This window comes from Marmota flaviventris, chromosome 6 (genome assembly GCF_047511675.1).
Source record: "Marmota flaviventris isolate mMarFla1 chromosome 6, mMarFla1.hap1, whole genome shotgun sequence".
NCBI classification, from domain to species: domain Eukaryota; kingdom Metazoa; phylum Chordata; class Mammalia; order Rodentia; family Sciuridae; genus Marmota; species Marmota flaviventris.
The window spans coordinates 2262165-2271095 of record NC_092503.1 but is presented as its reverse complement, the minus strand read 5'-3'; the positions used below and the strand labels follow the sequence as shown (position 1 = coordinate 2271095).

Genomic DNA, 8931 nt, shown 5'->3' with positions numbered 1-8931 from the left:
CGCCCCCAGCGCCCTGGCCACACCCTCCTGCCCAGCGGACCCGCCCGAAGTCACGCCCCGGCCCGGAGGGCGCTCGCCCGCGGAGGGGCCAGAGTGGCGTGGGCGCCTGGCTTGGCTTGCTGGCCTCCGCCCCAGGGCCTGTGAGAGCGTCCCCTCGCCGCCTCCGGACGCACAGACGCCACCATCTCCAGCAGCTCTGCGGCCCCGGAGCCCGCAGCCCCGACCTGGCCCACCTTTTCGCTTGCAGCCCCAGCCGTTCGCCACCCCGGAAAGCTGACCCATGCCCGCGACCCGAAGCTGACCCGCCGCAGCGTCCCCTTGTCCACCCACTGCTCCAGCGGTCCTGAGCCTGCCCCCGCACATAGCAGAGACCTCTTCCTTGCAGAACAGCTCTGGGTGCCCGGGTCCTTGTGACCTCCTTCTGCAGGGACGTCCCTGAGATAGGGTGGGATCTGAAGGGTCGTTCTCTGTAAACTCTCAGTCGCCCTTGCATCTGCGATGTCACTAGCACTGCTAGTGTTTACTGGCCTTCACGACCTGCACCCCAGTCCACCTGTCCCAGAGACTAGGACGGCACCTCTCTGACATCGACAAGAAGCCCTTGGGGGACAAGACTTGGAAAACCGTCTGCTGAAGCTCCCAGTGATGCAGAAGACTTACTCCCTCAGAGAATGACAGACAGGGGCATGAGCCTGTCTGTGGTGGGTGCATGGAGAGGTCCCGGATTTCAGCCTCCTGTGCTCGGCCAGGCCTCGCCCTCTTCCATAAGACCCTGCTGTCCAGTTTCTGCACCCACCCACCTGCCTGGCCAGGTGGCAAACTGCACAGGTGCCCCAGCCTGTGCTCCTCACACACCCACAACTACAACATGGACAGTCACAGGTGCATTTTGAGTAAAACTGGCTTCCTCAGGTTCCTGTGACTTTAAATCAGGTGGCCTGTAATCTGCTCTCCTGCAGGCCTCAGTGTTATCCAATAACACTCAGACTGTCTGAGATAAGATGTGGTTAACACTTGTCTTTTCCTCTAGACTGCAGAGTAAGGCCCATGTCCATCTTGCCCACCACCTCGGCCCTGCCACCTGGCACAGTGATGGCATGTAGTAGGTACTCAATGAACACATGATCTGCAGAGGAGTTGCAGGAGGGCTGACCAGGCCTCCTTTCCCCTTCCCTGGCCTCCTCACTTCCTTTTCTCTGGCCTCTTTAACTCCGTCTCACCCCCTCACCCCCAGCTCATGCCCCCATGGCTCCTTCCTCTTCCTTCTCCTTTCTTTTAAAAACAAAAATATTTCCCAGAATCCTACTTCTCCCCTCACCCACAGTCCTGTCTGTTTAAATATCTTCTCAGAGAAGCCAGTTTTAACCCCTACCAAACAGAAACCCAACTCTGGACATGGAGAGTTGGGATGGACTGGGGTGGGATGGACTGGGGCAGGCGGCAGTGGGCAGTGGGAGGGGACCATGGGCTCCACAGAAGGGGGTAGGGCTTCTGTGTAGAGAGGGGGGAGACTGTGGGTTGGGGCGTGGCTTCATGGCCTTACCCTGAGAGCAGCTTCCTCTCAGGGGCCCACCTCCACCTGCCCGAGGTGAGCCAGGCCCTTAGTGAAGCCTTCCCAAGGTTCTGGTGCAATGTTCTGCTCCCCTTCACAGCGGGCACCGGCGGTCCAGCTCGTCACCCACAGGCAGAGAAGGGGATCTGGAGGGTGAGTGTCGAGCCTTGTGCCAGGCAGACTCGGGGGGGGGGGGGGGGCATCTGTGCCTCTATCCAGGTCATATGGGGGAGGGGCATCCTTGGCAATCAGCCATTTTCCAGAACCCAGAGAGTGAGGGGCTTTCTTACCTTTGCCATTTTCCAAGTCCACAGGGCTCAGTTAGAATTCAACAATGTCACCTCCCACTCTGAAGGAGCCACCCAGCTATTTCCTGTTGTGTGGCCTCATTTTTTCTCAACTTAGCTCTCTCCATCACCTGAGAATTCCATGTCCTCTTCACATTCGCCCTCCCTTTCCCCAGTAAGGGCACTGGCCCCTGCCCCATAAGGGCACTGGCCCCCTGTCCCATAAGGGCACTGGCCGTGACGTGAGGGAAGAGTCAGCTTCGGCCCTCTTGCTCGCATGAGCCCTTCAAGGCCTGTACCTCATTCGGTATTCGTAATTTTGCATTCTTCTTTTAAAGAGGGGACTCCAAATAATTTGAAACCCCCAGAACCTGGATGTGAACCTGGGACATCTGTCCATAATGTCCTCTTAGCAAGCCCCTAAACGGAGTGCCATTCAGAGTGAGTGTCCAGTAGATGTTTGTGTAAGGAAGAAGGAGAGGAAGAGTGGCTCCTGGGGCAGCTGAGGAGGAGTTTGGGCACAGTTTGGGGGGCTGGAGAGCATTCACAGGAACAAGGGCATCCGGGAGCTGGTCAGGAGCCAGCGCAGTAACTTTATCGGTTCCCACAACACAGGGTGAGAAGGTTCAGATGATGAGGTTGAAGAGACCAGGGTAGCTTTCGTAGCAGCATGTCCTTGGAGGGGGCAAGGGCAGGCTGCAATGGGCATTTCCATGGACAGATGCCCTTTAATGCCCTCTATGGAGGCTTTGTTACGTATCATCTTCTCGGTTTTGATTCCTTGTTTCCAGTTCTCATGTGGATTTTTGTCAGATTCACTGCAGTAACAGATAACTCCCAAGTCTGTGTGATTGACTCCAGCATGAAACTTGTCCTGTGCTGGTAATCCTGGCTGCCCCGGCCCATGGTCTTCTTCACTCTGAACCCAGGATGAATCTACTGCCCATTCAAAGGGCAGAACAATGGCAGGACCCCATGGTGGCCCAGACTTGCCAGCAATAACGTCGAATTTTTCACTGAAATTCCTTTAACCAAAACAAGTGAGATGCCACACCTGACGCCAGTAGAGTGGGAACACACCCCTCCCAGGTGGCAGAAGAGCAGCTAATCAGGACTGGCGCAAGGAGTGGTAGAGTTACCATGACCGAGGAGGGAGGAGGAAGAGCACTGAAAACCAGGTGAGAAAACCGAGGGCAAGGAGTGGGCAGAGACCCCCACCTAGAGGAAGGCACTTATGGCCAGGGCTCTCTGCGTTCCGTGTGGAAGGACAGCGTAACCAGATGCACAAGGGTGGCACAGACCTAACGGGAGGTCTGTGTGTGTGCCAGCAATGGAATGAGCCTGACGCTGGAGTCCTGGGAGCTTCAGGAACAATGGCCAACGGGAGCTACAGGAGAGCTTGCCAGTTGGGTTCCAAGCACATACCAAGGTTGCCTTTCAGCACAACGCCCATCCTGGCCAAGGTGGGCAAGACAAGGTTCCTGCAAACCAGAGGGACAAAGCCCACAGCGCTCTTGATGTGGTGGAGGGCCACAGGGTTGAGGAGAAGTCTCCTTAGGGAGCAGAGGTAGCACCTGGTTAATTGCAGGCAACTCGGGGTTAAGTTCAGCCTCTCCCACTGAGGAGCTGTGTGACCCTTGGTAAGTTAATTGACTTCTCCAAAGCTCAGTTCCCCATTTGCAGGACAGGAAAGCAATATTCTCCATAGAGGGTCGTGGTGATTGAAACAGAAGATGCCATCATCTTTCCCACGGTGCCCTGTCCCTAGAAGAGCTCAGCATTGCCTCTCCTCCTAGTTCAAAGGCTGGGGACCTTCGCTGAGACAGAGGGAAAGCAGGGCTCCTGGTGGGGACCTGCCGGAGGTATAGCTCTAGGCCTGCGTCTTGGCGGGGATGAGGGGAGCAACGTGGCCCCCTCTTCACTGCACCAACCTGGGGTCTCAGGCTCTCATAGCCACACCGGGGGTCACCGTGACCGCGTCTCTGCAGTTGAGCTGGTGATATAAGCTGAGGAAGGCCTTCTCCTGGTCACCTGCCTCCTTTCCCTTGTTCTCTTCTCCTCGCAGATAACACTTCTGGCCTCACCAGCTCCGCCTGGCTGATGAGCTACATTTTTTTTTTTTATTTTAAGACCCCATCTTAAAATAAAAAATACAAAGGGCTGAGGATGTGGCTCAGTGGGTGAGCAGCCCTGGGGTCAATCCCCAGCACCAAAAAAAAAAAAAAAAAAGCAAACCCTAACATGTTGTAGGGCTTTACATTTCCCAAAAGCACAGTGCAGTGACATTTTTGCAGCCCCATCTGCTCTTCATAATCCAGCTGCTGCCACATCAAGACACGGGGATCCTTCCAGACCCTGCCAAAGATGGGGATGGGATTCTCGGCTCCTGGACAGAGGAGCACAGCAAGGATAGTGTGGCTTCCACCGTGGGGCAGCCCCCACCTGGCTTCCTCTCTTTTGAGAAAACCAGCCAACAGGCTGTGAGGAGGTACACACTAACCTGTATCCAGAGACACGTGGGAGGCCTGCCTGGAACAGCGTTCATTCAGCCTGGAACAGCATTCAGCCTGGAACAGCATTCAGCCAGCATCCACCACCTCCCTGGTTCCAACCTCCAGCTGCGCCATGTCCCCATTACGGTTTGTCCCCTCTGAAACTCATGCTGAAGCCCAGTCCCCATGGTGAATGTCAAGAGGGTGGAAAATTAATGGCCCACGGAGGTAGGGGAGGGGTCTGAGGATTACATAAAGTCATCTGGTAGAGCCCTCAGGGTGGAATCCTGGTGGCCCGGGAGAGGGTCAGAGGAAATGTGCACATGTGAGCCCCCACTGCTCCTCTCCGCCATGTGAGGCTGTGCCCTCCAGAGCCTGCCAGCAGGAAGGCCACCCCAGAGCCAGCCCCTCACTGTCTGGACTTTCACCCTCAAAAGCAGGAGCTAAATGAACCCCCCCTTCTTTACATTTTGCCCGGTCTGTGGTGTCGTGTCCCTAGCCACAGAAGATGGACTGAGACAGCCGAGACCCCAGACGTCACGGGAGCTGTCTAGAGTCAGGACCCACAGAAAGTGTGAGCAACATAAGGGGCTACGCCTGCCCAGCACTGGGGGACGGTGCGCCACCCACCCTGGCAACTCAAAGAAGTGGTTCTGGGTGGAGGAGCAGACCCAGGGGTGGGGGGAAGCCCCCTGAATGCAGTTGCTTTGTGTATTTGACCTTGAACATGACCGTTTTTATGATTATACAACAAAACTTAATTCTTGGCAACCTCTGAAAACTAAAAGCAAAGTCGAGGAAATGTATGGAATTAGGTATCGGGAAGATTGCTTAACCACAGAGAGCATTATTTCAAGTGACTTTAAAACATCGCTTTGACTGCGTTTCCTAATGGACACATCCTAAAGCAAAAAACAAAAACAAAAATCCCTGCAAAGCATATTAAACTGCTTTCAGTTTCCATTTTGTAATTATATAGCATTGTTATCGTGTAGTTAAATAAATTAACAAAACAAACAAAGTGATGATATTAATGCTACTGGGGGTGTTATAAGAGAATGGAAATATAAAAATAAAATTAAACAAATTTAGAAATGAATTCAAAATTAAGCAAAAGTTTTATCATGCTAAAATTGAATTGTAAATCTCACTATGAACTCATGATGTGTGTGTGTGCCTTTTAATATAACAAACAAACAAGACTTTATCACTTTGCCATGTCTACTGAAAGGCCTGGTAATAATGACCACCCCAGGGGCACTAAGCACCCCCTAGGACCAAAAGTATGGTTTCTAAATACACATTTTCTCCAAGAATCCAGAGCTCCTTGGAGAATTGGCTGTTCCAGTGTCAGGGAGAAGGGGCAACGAGACCAGAGCATGGTGATGGGGGAAAGCTAGGAGGCCGGAAGGCAGCTGGGGCTGAGCTGCAGGGACCCAGGAGCTTCTCAAAGGGCTCCTGATAGAGGAATGGAATGACTTGTGAGCACCAATAATAATAATAATAATAATAATAATAATAATAATAATAATAACTACAGTGGATCAGGAGATCAGACAGGTTCAAGTACCCGAAAGCATAGTATTCCAGAGAACAGATTCTCATTGGTTGCCCTTAGCAATCAAGGGAATGACAGGAATCAAGTATTCAGGAAACTTGCAAACAGAGCAAAAACCCTTTATTATTCTTCCTGTTCTTTATCAACCACCCTCAGTGAATCACAAACCTGGGGCCACTGATCAGGTCACATCGTAAGGCAACAGCCAGGTGCATATCCCCTGCACCACCTCCAGAGCACTCTGGCCAGTCTTGGGGTTCTATGCATTTGACTTTTGAGTTGTTTGGGGCCATCATTTTAGGTTTTCATTATAGCTTTTGTCATTTGTTATTTCAAAAATCCATTTTTGAACCATGACACTTTTTATCCTCAAATACTGCTTCTCCCACCTTATGTTGCTCAGAAGAGCTCTGTCCTTTCTGATGGAGTTGGGCCCTCGGAGGTGGCAGTCCTGGCCTGAGGGATGCTGACTTTCTAACCCTGCTTGGTTGACAGAGCTAAGAAGTAAGCTTTGTTCCTTTGGTTGTTTTTGTTTTCCTAAAAAAAAAAAAAAAAAAATCATGAGTTCAATGACATTTATAAGTCAAATTTAGGATGAAAGGACTTTCTTATTTTGCTATTTTGGTCCTGTATTTTATATCTCTTCTCATCTCCCTTTAATCTCTTGCAAGCACTTGGCTACAGACTTACAAGGCGACTCTATTTGTTCTAAATGCTACTTTGCTCCTTCTTCAAGGTATAGCTAGTCATTAAAGTAATTTTCTCTTTTCCTTGGGGCAGACTCTGGTTTGGGAAGCTGGTTAAGTCACAGAATAGTTTCCCTGGACCAGATAAAGGTGACGACTCATGACTTGCCTCTGCTAGTTTAAAGGAAGCAAGGTTCCCTCATAGTGGGCGTCTGCGGGAGTCCCGGGACGCCTGCCCGCCGGCTCCCCACTGCTGGGGCAGCCCTGTGGGTGGGTGTCCAGCAGGACAGACGTCAAACAGAGGGGGAGAGAGCCTGCAGGGGCTGCTGGGGAGGAGAGCCGACCAGAGCAGGGTCGCCCTGGGCCAGCACAGACTGCAGTCCAGAAATGAGCCAGAAGGAGCGGAGGGTCCCAGGGACCCCACCTGTCCCTGCTAAAGCGCTGGCCTCATGTGGCGTCCCCGCTGGAGTCCATCTGCCAGAACTCGGGGCAGGCCCAGCTTCTTCTGAGTCCCCACTCCTGTCCTGTCCTGATTCAGCCTCTTCACACAAGCACACACAAGCGCCTTGGGACAGAGCTGTGTCCTCGTTCTGACTGCCACCTTCGTGCTGTGGCTGGGAGAGGCACTAAATTGGTCTGTGCTTGCTCCGCGTTGTTTAGCTCCCTTATCCACTCAGCCAGGAGCACTTTGTCCACAGATTTTATTCTGTAGGTTAGATTAAAAAGAACAGCTTACCCAGCAAATTCTCAGTCAGAAGACATTTTCCTCTCATCATCCTGCTTAGCTTTCTAACAACCCCCGATCTAGACAAAGCAGGTGTCGTGCCCACCTCACAGAGGAAGGGAGTCAAGCCTTGCGAAGCTTACAGTGTGTTAAAGGGGCACAGCTAAATAGTGGGTCATGGCGACACGGCCCAGCACCCCAAGTCGGCTCACCCTTGTTCCCCAATCTACAGCACAGGAGATCTTGAAAACATTTGTCAAGAAACAGCACAGGGGACGAGGACAGGTCCCTCCAAAGCCATCTGGAAACATCATCTCATGAGGATTCATTTATTCTATATGAAGCCATCCTTAAACCTTTGGTCTCAGGATCCCTTATACTCCTAAAAATTATTGAGGTCCCTTTGAATACACCGCAGTGAATTTCACCTTTATGTGTATCTATAAGACACTAATTTTTAAAAAGTATAAATAAATAGAATGAAGATCAATAGAATAGAGGAAAAGGATAGGGGAGGAGGAGGGGCGGGAAAGGGGAAGTTGGGACTGAATTGGAGCAAATTGTATTCTATGCTTGAGTGATTATACAGTATTATGTACAACTATGATACACTAATAAGAACTGAAAAAGTCATTGAGGCCCCCAAAGAACCTCTGCTTATATGCATTATATTTAATGACATCTAGCTTATTAAAAATTTAAATCAGAGAACATTTTAAAATTGATAAATTAAAAACTCTTATAATGAGCCCATTATAAAGTCACGTTTTTATTAAAATTTATGTCTTTAAAAACATTTTGTATAGCAAAATTAACATGGTAAAAAAAGAAACATTACTTTACAGTTTTGCAAATCTCTTTGATGTCAGGTATAATAGAAGAAAGTTGATTCTTATATTTGCTCCTGCATTCGATCACTGAAATATGCTGTTTAATTAAAGTTGATAATGAAAATTCAGCTCCACACAGATATCTAGGTGGAGAGGGGAGGAGGACTTAACAGCTTTTTAGATATAAACAAAAACTCTAAACTTTCAGCTGCCCTGTGGAATCTGAAATTGTATCACTCTTTTCCCATTCGGACTTTAGAACGCATAGCACCATCTAGAACTTTGAGTGAATTTCTGCCCGTGTGCAATAGTCAAAGTCATGGCCCCTAAAGTCACTGGCCTGCTACTCACCAGAACCCTGGATTTGTTCCTTACACGGCAAAAGAGACTTTTGCAAAATGCAATTGGTAAGGACCTTGAGAGGAAGAGGTAACTACAGAAGAGGACCAGAGGGATGCCACGTGGAAAGGACCCAACCCACTGCTCCTGGCTTCATGCATTGGAAGAAGAGGTCCATGAGCCAAGGAATGCTGTGGCCTCTGGCTGCTGGAAAGACCAGGAAGCAGATTCTCCTGTGGAGCCTCCAGAAAGGAGAATGGTCCAATATATACTATGACCTAAGCCCAAGGAGACTCGGATCAGGCTCTGAAACTGCAGAACTGTCAGATAAGAGAATCGTGCTGTTGTACACCTATGAGTTTGTGGCAATTTGTTACAGCATCAAAACCATCACACCATGCATGATTTAGTATCACTACACTTGGGTCATTTGGATGATATTGGTTCACTGAGATCTCAGAGT

The 8931-nt window shown here is 50.3% G+C and overlaps 1 long non-coding RNA gene across 1 annotated transcript; it reads left to right on the top strand.

Annotated features, from left to right (window-relative positions):
* The first annotated feature begins 1524 nt into the window (after window positions 1-1524).
* On the top strand, window positions 1525-5426 carry LOC114096061 (uncharacterized). The gene is made up of 2 exons (XR_003583349.2): window positions 1525-1705; window positions 2631-5426. It is a non-coding gene; the product is annotated as an uncharacterized lncRNA (long non-coding RNA).
* Window positions 5427-8931: the final 3505 nt, after the last annotated feature.